Source organism: Phacochoerus africanus, chromosome 3 (assembly GCF_016906955.1).
Source record: "Phacochoerus africanus isolate WHEZ1 chromosome 3, ROS_Pafr_v1, whole genome shotgun sequence".
NCBI classification, from domain to species: domain Eukaryota; kingdom Metazoa; phylum Chordata; class Mammalia; order Artiodactyla; family Suidae; genus Phacochoerus; species Phacochoerus africanus.
The window spans coordinates 99,840,506-99,853,392 of NC_062546.1; the positions used below are offsets into that span (position 1 = coordinate 99,840,506).

A 12,887-nucleotide genomic window follows, 5' to 3' on the forward strand; every position below is an offset into this window, starting at 1 on the left:
GTCCATGTTGTTCCCGAGGGTCCCCACTAGGTGGCAGCACCCACACCTGGAGAAAAAGCCTGGCTGATACTGTCTACCTTTGTCCCAGGGATCTCATTTTATGCTGTGCTTGTTTCTATACATTTTAATTTCAGGAAAAAAGTTCCTTATTTGAAATACAAACACAAAGGCAGAAATATATAGTATAAACTCCTTTCTTTGGAACATTTTAACATACTTCTATCAAATTTACAGATTTTTTTTTAGAGCAACTTAAAATCACTATGTCAAAGAAAGCTTGCTTTCAGAGGCAGCAATGGAGCTGTAATTCTATTTATGGCAAAGCAAACAGATAAAAAAGTTTAATATCAACAAATAACTGTAAACAAATGCCAGTTATTTACTTTGTGAATATTATATATTTAAAGAAAATATCTATCTTACCCTGAGTACGGTATAACATGTGTAGTATATTTCTAAATGTTCGATATAAAATGCTTCAGTATAGAAGAAAGTAGAGAATATGGCAGACACTTGGATACCCACCACCACATGTTACCCTATTTGCTTCAGGTCTTTTTAAAAAATAAAATCTTACAGACACAGTCACACTCTCCTTCCTCTCCACTTATCCATTTGTTTTTCCTCTTACCCCACATTCTGAAATTGAGATGGTCTCATTTATATTTTCATAAATTTCATATACTTATGTGTATACATATCTGCAAACAGTATGTAGTACTATTTGTATGTTTAACAATGATTACATAATATATGCCATTTGGGCATTGTAGGTGCTTGTATTATTTTCATGTTGCTTTTTATATTCAGCATTTGGTGAAATTCTTCTCAACTGAAAACTGTAGATTTTGTTAACTCACTTTAGAAGCAGAGTAAATGCTCATCTGTCTGGTCTTCTAGCAAAAGACAGTTAGCTTCCACATTTTATTGTGACACATGTGCTTATCCTAGAGCCTCTCTGGGTTCGACAAGAAAAACTGCTACGTTGTCCTGTGTGATTTTTTTTTTTTTTTTGGTCTTTTTAGGGCAACAGCTGCAGCATATGGAGGTTCCCAGGTTAGGGATCTAATCAGAGCTGTAGCTGCTGGCCTACACCACAGCCACAACAAAGCCAGATCGGAGCCGCGTCTGTGACCTACACCACAGCTCACGGAAACGCCAGATCCTCAACCCACTGAGTGAAGCCAGGGATGAAACCCGAAACCTCATGGCTCCTAGTCGGATTCGTTTCCACTGGGCCACAACGGGAATTTCCTGTCCTGTGTGATTTTAACTGCTCACAGTCTCACAATAAAGTACAATGTCTCTGTGTTGTCACATCGCTATCAAAATTCCATTAGCTGGAGCTTAACTTGTTGATTCCAAGTGATCTTCTTTTTCTAATGTGTGCATTTAGGGCTGTGATTTCACATTAAACTGTTTACCATGTGTCTTTTACTTTCAAAATGGAGGATGCAATTTATTGATTTCTTGCTATAGATTTCTATTTCTATTCCATTTTGGTCAGGATGTGGAGCATAAAAGATAGTGATTCTCTGTATAATTGATTTTTTATTGATTAGTTTGTTTCTAATTAGTGATCCTGTTTGCACATATTTCATATTTACTTGAACAGAATTGGTGATAAAATGAAAACAGGATAAATATCCAACAACCAAAGAATTAAAAGTTCGGTAAATACTGATCTATGTGTAGAAAGTCCATAAAAGTGAAAAAAATGTAGAAAACACTGTGTTCTTTATTTGCCTTATATAACTAATTTTATCTATTAATTCCAATAATTTTCCTACAGTTTTTTTTTGAATTTTTATATCTTTAGTAGGTAGAATTTAATACTTTTCCATCATGGGATTTTAAAAATACAATTCAAATACATTTATTGAAATAAATAAATAATTAAAAGTTTAGTCTCTGAGGTTGGGGACAGGGCAATGAGATCCAATGTCACAATTTCTATTCATTATTCTGGTGGTTTCGGCCACTGCTATAAGGCAAGAAAAAGCCATAAGATTTGAAAAGAAAAAAAGAAAGAGTAAATCAATCTCATTGATGTAGATAACAACTGTTTACATAGAATGTCTGTAAAAACCTACAAACACTTAGAATTAATAAATCAATTTATGTATACAAGATAAATGTAAAAATATAATTTTCACAAAACAGCCACAAAGAGAAAGTAAAATAAAAATACTAACTATATTATTATCAAAAGGGTGCTATAGCTGGGATTAATTCTAACAAAAGAGTGTAAGACTTTCTGATAGAAAACTACCATTATTGAGACAAATTATATAAGATCTACATAAATGGAACAATATACTATGTCAAGGATCAGAAAATTCGGCATTGGAAATGGCATCAGTTTTCCCTAAACTGATGTGTTGATATAATACGATTCCAATCAAAACCCTACTTTACTTGCAGAAGGTAACAGTTGTTTCTAAAATCATATGGAGGAGTTCCCGTCGTGGCTCAGCGGTTAACGAATCTGACTAGGAACCATGAGGTTGTGGGTTCGATCCCTGGCCTTGCTCAGTAGATTAGGATCCAGCGTTGCCATGAGCTGTGGTGTAGGTTGCAGATATGGCTCGGATCCCATGTTGCTGTGGCTGTGGTGTAGGTCAGCAGCTACAGCTCCACTTCGACCCCTAGCCTGGGGACCTTCATATGCCACAGGAGCAGCCCAAAAAATGGCAAAAAGACCAAAAAATAAATAAATAAAAATAATATGGAAATGCATAGCAAGGTTCAAGAATAGCCATAGATATCCATATGAAAAAGAACAAAGCTGGAGGATTACAGTACCAGATATCAGTACTTATTAAGGAATTCAGTAATTAAGATAGAGAGGTATTAACATGTATGGACAAATAGATCAATGGAATAAAGTTCAGTAACAGGACTGATTATATAAAATTTTATATATAATTATCTGGGTTATATATAATATGAATTTATATATAGTTATCTGGCTTATGTGTGTGTGTGTGTATATATATATATATATATAAATATATAAATATAATTACCCGGCTTATGACAAAGGCTGCACTACAGTCTAATGGAGACAGACTGCCTTTTCAACAAATGGCCAATTGCATTGCACTATAGACAAAAAAATTCCTTGCATTTTCCTCATACCTTACACAAAAATTAAATCCAGATGGAATGAAAATAAATAGAATGGAGATAAAATAAATCTCCCACAAAAATCCTGGAGATAATACTTTTTATAACTTTGGAGAGGTAGGATTCTTAAACTGGACATTAAAACACTAAGAAAAGAACTTCCCAAATATTTCCTGTAACGATTTAAATACAGATACACTAATCACAAAAGAAAAAAGAGCTAAAATGAATTTGATTCATTGAAATTAAAAACATATCTTTACCAAAAGATACCATTATGAGACCAAAAAAAACCCCAGAGTATCAGAATATAAATGGTGAATATATAAACAATAAAATATTTCATTCAGATGTATAAAAACTATATACAAAACAATAAGTAAAAGATGCATATTTGGTAGGAAAAGAAATGGGCAAAAGACTTAAACTGACAATTCATAAAAGAAGGTATTCAGTAGACTAATAAGCATATAAAAAGGTGATGGATTTGATCAGTCATCAGGGAATAGCAAATTAAAATGACAGCACACTCACTAGAATGGCTAAGATGGAAGACTGTCAATGCCAAGAACAGTGGAAGGTGAGGTACCTGGATGTCATCTACACCGCGATGGGGGTGTGCTTGGTATAAGCACTTTGAAACACTTTGACAGTATCTACCAGAGCTGTCTGTAGGTTTATACCTGAGAGAAAAATATGCGTACATCCACCAAATAATTCATGAAAGCATATGTAACACAGCACTACTTACAAAAACCCTGCACTGGGTAAAGCCAACCCACATGCCCATCGACAAGCAGAATGAGTAAATACATCATGGTGTATGCACGCAGTAGAATAATTTACTTGTATCAGTGGGAGCGAAGGTAGAGGCACTCAAGACACAAAACTAATCACACTGTATCATTCAATTTTTAGAAAGTTCAAATTAGGCAAAACTCATCTGAAGTCAGGATAGTGATTGTGCTTAAGAGTGGATAGTTTAGGAGTTCCCATCATGGCGCAGTGGTTAATGAATCTGACTAGGAACCATGAGGTTGCGGGTTCGATCCCTGGCCTTGCTCAGTGGGTTAAGGATCTGGTGTTGTCGTGAACTGTGGCATAGGTTGCAGACGTGGCTCGAATCCCGAGTTGCTGTGGCTCTGGCGTAGGCTGGTGGCTGAAGCTCCGATTAGACCCCTAGCCTGGGAACCTCCATATGCCCTGGGAGCAGCCCTAGAAAAGGCAAAAAGACAAAAAAAAAAAAAGAGTGGCTAGTTTGACTGAGTTTACTCATTGGGCACATATTGGGTCTTGATCATGGGGTGTTTTTTACAAATAAGATGAGCATATCATTTATGTGGTCTCTTATGCCTATGTTAAATGTTAATGAGAAGCTTACCTAGACAAACAAAGACTCACTTTGGTGCTCTAAGCTTTGCCATTTGGGAAATACATTGAAATTCAACAACAAAAATGATACAACACAATTTAACTGTAGATAAAGAAATGGCCATTTTCCATTAAAAAAATATTGAAAGTTAATGTATGGACATCGTATCACTAAGTAGGGAACGTTTCAAAACTGAATTTAAAGAGTATCACCCTTAAGGAACAATTAATTGTTTCAGACAGAGATGTGCAAGAGAAAACACAAAACAAAACATACACTTTGCAATGCACAGGGTTGCAAGTTTTGAGAGGTGCGAACAAAGCATCAAGTGAGTATCGAAGGAATGTGTCTACTTCTGCCTCACAATGTCTGAGGAGGGTCTCATCAGGCAGCGAAAAAAGGATAATTCAATAAAGAGGATGAGAGAGAAAGTGACTACACAAATAGCTCATTAATATGCTAAAATGTAAAAATATAAAAGTTACAAACATAAAAGAAAGAAAATTATATAAATTTTTTTTTCCTTACCAGATTGGCAAAGATTATAAACACTTTATCCAGTTTCAGTAGGAATGTGGAGACTCCACCTTTTCATATACTGTTTCATACCTACTCTTTTTAAGAGCAATTCAGTAATGGCTATAAAAATTTAAATGTGCTTACACAGCTAGTCCAGCTTTAGGGATGCATCACAGACAGTATCCTAGAGGTAATATATCAGGACAGTGGTAGCATGGCTGATAAAGTGAAAAACTGAAAACAACATGGATATCCCAATAGGGTATAGTTTAAATAAATTATGGTGCATTCAGGCAATAGAATCTTTTCCAATGACTAAACAGAATGAGGTGGAATTATAAGTGAGGACACAAAACTTTGACCATGTTTATTGCCTGAAAAAATCTTCAGAATAATTTTAAAGCATGATACTATTTCTCAAAAATAATTAAAGTAGATAAACAGATAAATCAAGTTTTTTAAATATATGTATATGTGTGTATATATGTATATATGTATATTGGTGTTTGCATAAGAAATTATAAAAAATACAGAGTTCCTGTTGTGGGCAGCAGAAATGAATCCTACTAGGAACCATGAGGTTGTGGGTTCGATCCCTGGCCTTGCTCATGGGTTAAGGATCTGGCATTGCCAAGAGCTGTGGTGTAGGTCGAAGACTTGGCTCAGATCCTGCGTGGCAGTGACTGTGGTGTAGGCCAGCAGCTGTAGCTCTCATTGGACCCCTGGCCTGAGAACCCCCATGTGCCGTGAGTGCAGCTCTAAAAAGCAAAAAAAAAAAAAAAAAATTAAAAAAATTAAAAAATTATAAAAAATACATACTCCATTTTTTTTTTGGTCTTTTTGCTATTTCTTGGGCTGCTCCCAGGGCATATGGAGGTTCCCAGGCTAGGGGTTGAATTGGAGCTGTAGCCGCCGGCCTACGCCAGAGCCACAGCAACACGGGATCCGAGCCGCGTCTGCAACCTACACCACAGCTCACGGCAACGCCAGATTGTTAACCCACTGAGCTAGGGCAGGGACCGAACCCGCAACCTCATGGTTCCTAGTCGGATTCGTTAACCACTGCGCCACGACGGGAACTCCTACATACCACATTTTAAACTATAGTTACTTCTTGTGTCTAGGATTACAGCAAACTACTTTTTACATATTTATCTTTCTGTAACACCTTTTCAGTATTTCAAAAATTGGGAAAATAACTTTGAATGTCATGACAATGAACTCGAATTTATTTTGCACTTAATGAGCTAGAGAAAATATGTGTATTTTTAAAGTGGGCAAGTGAAATGATCAACTTTGTTTTACAGAAATATTTGTACTTTTTTTTATTTTTTAAGGCCACAGAGCACATATGGAAGTTCCCAGGCTAGGGGTCTAATCAGAGTGCAGCTGCTGGCCTATACACAGCCACAGGAACACCAGATCTGAGCCACGTCTGCAATCTATAGTGCAGCTGATGGCAATGCCGGATTCTCAACCCACTGAACAGGGCCAGGGATTGAACCTGGATCCTTATGGATACTAGTTGGGTTCATTACTGCTGAGCCACAATGGGACTGTCAAGAACTATCTATATTAAGACACATAGAAGTGCCTCAATCATTTGATCCAGAAAGAATTTTCCTAGGCATTTATTCTAAGGTATTAACTATAAATAGAAAAAAGTTTTACTTGCAATACTATTTGCCATATGATTGTGTATAATATTTAAAATTAGAATAATGTATTTCTTTTTGGCCATGCTGACAGCATGTGAGAGTTCCTGGGGAAGGGATCAAACCCACACCAGAGCAGTAACCTGAGCCACAGCAGTGACAAAGCTGGATCTTTTAACCTGCTAGGTCACCAGGGAACTCCAGAAATCATGTAAATCACCAAGAGAGACAATATTCAATTATAGACACCCAAACTGTGGAATATGCATTGGCCCATGTAAGATATGTGAACACAGTAATAGTGATGTCTGGTATGGGGATAAGGTATGCCTTTCTTTTTTACACTTTTGAAAATGCCTAGATATACATTCATTTGTCAGCCATATAAAAATAATATGTTAATTAAAAAAAAAATAAAGCGTGTTCCTTAGAGTGGGAGCAGTGGGTGAGAGAAAGGCCTCACAGAATGGATGGATTACAGGCCTAGTGAACCATGAGGGTCTGGACGGGGGAAGTAGCAGGGCTGATGTGAGGGGCCCCTGGGGGCTTCAGTCGTGGAGTTACCGAGATGTATGATCAGGACCGTGGACTGGACAGAGGCTTGTGATCCAAGAGGTTTGCCTGGACATCCTGCTACGTAGTGACCACCTTACACAGATGACACATTCAGAGGGAAGGAACCATAGGACAAATGCGGAGTCCAGAGAAGAAAACGGATTCTTTTAGATGAGATAATGAGAGTTAAATTCCTGCTGAGGGGCTGATATCTTTAACTTGGCCCTCAAAAAATGGGAAGACTCTGAAGGTGAGGCAACAAAGAGAAATTAGGAGTGGGGAACAAGGCAGGGAAGAGGGAGAAAGAGAGAGAGGGAGGGAGGGAGGAAGGGAGGGAGGGGGAGAGAGAGAAGGGAAGAGGGAAGGGGAGGGAGGAAGAGGGAGGGAGAAGAGAAAGAGGGAGGGAAGGTGGGGGAGAGGGAGAGGGAAGAGGGAGGGAGGGGGGAGAGGGAGGGCAAGAGGAAGGGAGAGGGAGGGAGGGGGAGGGAGAGAGAGGAAGAGAAAATGGGAGGGAAGGAGAGGATGGTGAGGCTGGGATTGGAGATTGGAGACACAGCCACACTGTTGTGCTAAAATGTAAGGTACACAGAGTCAGAGATAAATCTCTCAAAGACCAGGTGCCAACTCAAGAAGGCCTTACAGTTCTGGCTAGGGAGTTTATGTTCCCTGATTAGCAAAGGGGCAGCTGAGAGATTGCAGCAAGTAAGCATGTGAAAGGTAGGTTTGGAAGGCTCAGGTAGGAGAGGATTAAAGTAGGAGCAGAGGCAGGAGCCTGTGAAGTAGGAACTAGGAACCACAGATAAGAAGAGATAAACAAGGGTTGGGCTGACAAGGTTTGAGCTTATACCAACTAATTATTTCTCAGTGCCAATTATGAAGAAATTTGGTGTAATCCACCAAAAGAATGCTGTGAGACATAAATTAATACCTGGTGTTTTTTCTCAGTTGGGAACATCCTGGAGACTGGAGAAGGAGAAATAAGGAAAAGCAGAAGATAATACTGAAAATTAACATCTCTGGCCCTCTGGAGGAAGACAGGCTTTGACAGAAATAGGGGATAAAGAAGTAGAAAGAGGCTGGGGGTGGGGTGATGATGAAAATAATCATGAAATTGACATGTCTGGAGTTATCTGTGAGGATTTCACCTCTGAAACAGCAGCAATGCCAATGCCCCCACCATCAACTGTTTCTCCTAAACTGGAATTTCACTTCCGTTGTTATCACTTTTCAGGTCGTTCTGCACTTTCATCTTTGCCAGCCAATTCCCTTTGTGATTATCTTTTTTTGTCAAATGTCAAGTGAGTTTAACACTGGAAGACAAGGCAAGCAACACAAGGACACATTTTGCTGTCTGTACATGAACTTGGTGCAGACGCCTGGCAAGCAATTGCCCACAGGAAGATATGCGATCAGGAATGGATTGCATGGGCATCTGTGGTTTATGCCATGATCTGGGGACAGAATGGCTACAAGAAATATCTGTCCTTCGTGCAGGTCCTCACAGCAAATCTACAAATATGACTGAAATCTGAATCCCACTGCTGTTTAATGAATGGGGGGTCACTGAAACTGTATGTATCAGCATCTCCCACTGTGAGAGGTACCTGAAAAATCCTCCCCTCTCTCTCATTCTCCAAGTGGCTGGTAGGGCTTCCTAAACCCAGCAGCTTCTTCAAGGACCCCAAACTAAGGAGGAACGGAGTCTGGCCTTGAACCCTGGGCAGACATTGAAGAGTTACTGCTCTCTTCTGCTTGGATGGCTGAAATTCTCTGAATAGTTATTCCTCACATCATCCACAGAAGGAGATAAGATAACCCATCATGGTCTTAAAGGGAAAGCATCATCTTTGAGATACTTTGATTCCTGGCCCCCAGCCTATCTTGTCAGCACATTTCCTATGTCTGGATCTCAAGGTTGGAGGAGAGGGTCCAGTGAAGGATCATTTTCTGGTTGTTTTAGTCTTAAGTCTACATCTCACAGGGACCTTGAAGGCTGGTAAAAAACAAAATATTCCTAGGTCTTCAAACCAGATCTCCCCCTACTCTCTCTCTAGCCCACTGTGGCCTGAGGTCTTGAGATCAGAATCATAACCAATATTTTACTTTCATTAAAAGTCTGCATTGGAACTGTTTTGACAATCTTGATACATTTTTGATATGCCTCTAATGTTTTCAATATTGCATGAACTTTCTCAAAGAATCCCTCTCAACTCTACCTCCAAATACAACTTCTTGGGAACAATGAGGAACAGAAATACTTTCAAAGTGAGTTTTCCAGACAATTACACTTGCAGAAAAGCAATTAAAGCCAGGGAACAATATACACATATGATTATGTGAAACATCCTCTTAGTGTTGCTTGCTGAAAGTGTTTATAACACTGTTACTTTTATTGTATAAATTACAGCTGTGCTCAGCAAAGAACTACACTGGGTCTCAGTGACATGTTTATGTATAACTCAATGTGGCTAAATTGACTGCAATGTCTTATGATTGGTCTTTTAATTAAGTTTAGTTCTGGCAACTACTTTATGGTATATGTATTAAAATTATAAACCTCTTACAGACCCAGGTACACTATAACGATAACCATCTTGGGGTCTTCCACTACCTTGAACAAAAAGTAGCAATATGCAATCAGAAAATGCTCCAGGTCGCAAGGAAATCAAAATAGGCCCAGTAATAATTGCCCTGAAGTGTTTAAACCAGACCTTTTATAATTTCTGATATCCTGTTACTTGTTTATTCTTTGAGAGTGAAAAACATTGACATTTTAAAAAAAATCATCATAGCATGTATAGTAATGAATTCTACTTATATTAAGAATTTTTAATACTAATGTTTATACTACTAATGTATTCCCCATTTTCAAGAAAACAGTGTAGATAATATTGGCTATGATACCAATGAAATAACTAAGACTCAGTAAACTAACCAACAAACATCAAAGACCAGAGCCTATTTTTCTTAATGTCAGTACCACTTTAAGCCTAAAATTGTATATTATGTACTTTTAAATATGTTATTTTACAAAATGCCATACTAAAAATTAGTGCATGTTTTCCTAATGAAGAGAATTCACCAGAAGCATTTGGGGATGAAGCTGAATATTGATTGAATTAAAATAATTATAAGTATGATGCTTGCTTCTTAACTTCCTTATTATGAGGGACTATATGCCTTAAATTAAAAAGGTCTATTTACAAATTGAGTAACCTGAAAGGTATGTACAAGAAGAAAGAAAAAAATTCCCCAAACAACAAATTGGTGTAGGCATCGTCTCCCACAATGCTAAAAGTTAAATGACAAAGTCAGTTCATGATACAAAAGTTGTACATTTTTTATTCCTCCAACCCATTATTAATTTTTCTTATTAAAATGTTAATGAAATATTAGATTTACCTCCAAAAAGTGAATTTGTCACTTGGTTTGCATTTAGGGGAATGAGTGTTCATTCTGTTTTGGGAAACATGTCTCAAGGGGTTGTGTAAGAGAGAAAAATAAGAAATCGTCCTGCAGGGAAATAGAACCTGTTTATGCAAAGTCATTTCATGAGTCAGAGATTGATTCCTAGGATTTTTCACAGTCAAATTCAGTATAACAGCTTTTATATTACTCAAATCAAGCATTTATGAATTTAAAGTTAAGAATTAATATTTAATTTAATTTAGTTCATTGTAAAAGTGACTGCATTGATTTAAAGACGACTACAGACTCCTAAATACTGTCACTCAAACGTGCCTTATTTGTATCCCAATAGATCCATAATCACCTAATTAAACTTTTTCTTAATGAAGGACACAAATTAATTTTAAATGAGTTACTGTAAAGTTATGTTTGCATTATTTACATGCTCTAAGGTCCTTCTCTTGCTTCTTGTGCATAATAAGTATTTCTTTTTTAGAGCTTGAAGGCAGTCAGAATCTGCGCCATGTCAGTTTAACTCACCTCCAAGGTGTTAATGTGATCAGACATTGGGTATGGTGAATTTCAGGGAGGAGAAACAGAGCACCACAGAATAGAATAAGCATGTCCTCTCATTCTTCATCCCATTTGATGTCCACTAAGTTGTAAAGTTGCAGGATGAGAAACTTATATCTGTTTAACATACTCTACCATGTTTGCTAGGGCACCATTTGTGAATAAGGACAAAACCCACTTGTTCATGACATTTTCATGCATCCACTTGCCCCACAAAGAGGTTTCTGGTTTTGACCCATCACTTTCAGTTTTTTGATGTATTTGAAGGTGAGCTGCCATGATTCTTTGGTCTTTGGCAGGCAAGATAAATCAGGGAGGAAAAAGGATCAGAAGGACGTGGATCAACTCGGGGTGGTGGTCTACAAATTTTCTTTTTTTTAATCTTTTTAGGGCCGCACCCATGGCCTATGGAGGTTCCCAGGCTCGGGGTCAAATCGGAGCTGTAGCCACTCGCCTACACCACAGCCACAGCAAAGCCAGATTCGCACTACGTCTGTGAACTACACTACAGCTCATGGCAACATCAGATCCTTAACCCACTGAGCAAGGCCAGGGATAGAACCCACATCCTCATGGATACTAGTCAGATTCATTTCTGCTGATCCACGACAGGAATTCCTGGTCTACAGATGTTTTTAAAAAATAAACTTTGAGGAGTGGGTCTCAAAAGAACTACAATGAAAGAGGAGAGTTAATGGGAGGAGAAAAGGAATTTCTAGAGGTATGGCTGAAGAATGTAGGTTCTCTTCTTGTTAAGATCTATAATCAAAGAACAGCCTGTTCTGAAATTACTTTTTGCCTTATGTACTGAGGTTTTAACCCAGCCTTCTGATTGGCACATGGAGAATTACTTTCAAAAATGACTTTTGTTGGTTTCCTTGTTAATTAAAAAGTTACCATTATTTAAGACCATCAGCTGAAATAGAACACTTTTTGTTGAAATGTTTGCATGATTTTCTTGATTTTTCATGCTTCTGTTTTATACGTTTAACTTTAGACTGGAATACTGCCTTGGTCTCCCTCAGACTTACGTCAGAATGTCACAAAATGGGAGTTCCCATCGTGGCGCAGTGGTTAACGAATCCGACTAAGAACCATGAGGTTGTGGGTTCGATCCCTGGCCTTGCTCAGTGGGTTAAGAATCCGGCGTTGCCGTGAGCTGTGGTGTAGGTTACAGACGCGGCTCGGATCCTGTGTTGCTGTGGCTCTGGTGTAGGCCGGAGGCTACAGCTCCGATTGGACCCCTAGCCTGGGAACCTCCATATGCTGCGGAAGCGGCCCAAGAAATGGCAAAAATACAAAAAAAAAAAAAAAGAATGTCACAAAATGACCATGTATCCTCCCACCTCTGTAGGCGGGTCCCATTTCCTGGGGCCTTTGGAAGATAATTTCCATCCTATGAAGGGGTAGGGTATATTTCTTCAAACTTTATCTTGCCCTTTGGAAGATGGCATATTAGCAAATGCGAGGCAAGCAGGAGTTTGAAATGTCTGCCACCTCTTGCTTCTAGGAACCTTCCACCATCACTAGTCTCCTGAAGGGACAGAACTTGATGTGGAGAGAACCCAGCCTTTAACTGTTCAGCTGCGGCCGCCAAACCTGAGTGAGGCCCTCCTAGACCACCTGCCCCAACCAGTTAGAATTGCTTGGGCAACCCACAAAGTCAGAAGCACATA

At 38.5% G+C, this 12,887-nt stretch overlaps 1 protein-coding gene across 1 annotated transcript in view; it reads right to left on the minus strand.

The window, feature by feature from the left end:
- The window catches only part of CSMD1 (CUB and Sushi multiple domains 1), a 1,865,356-nt gene that overhangs the window by 262,970 nt on the left and 1,589,499 nt on the right, over positions 1–12,887 (minus strand). The window lies entirely within an intron of this gene.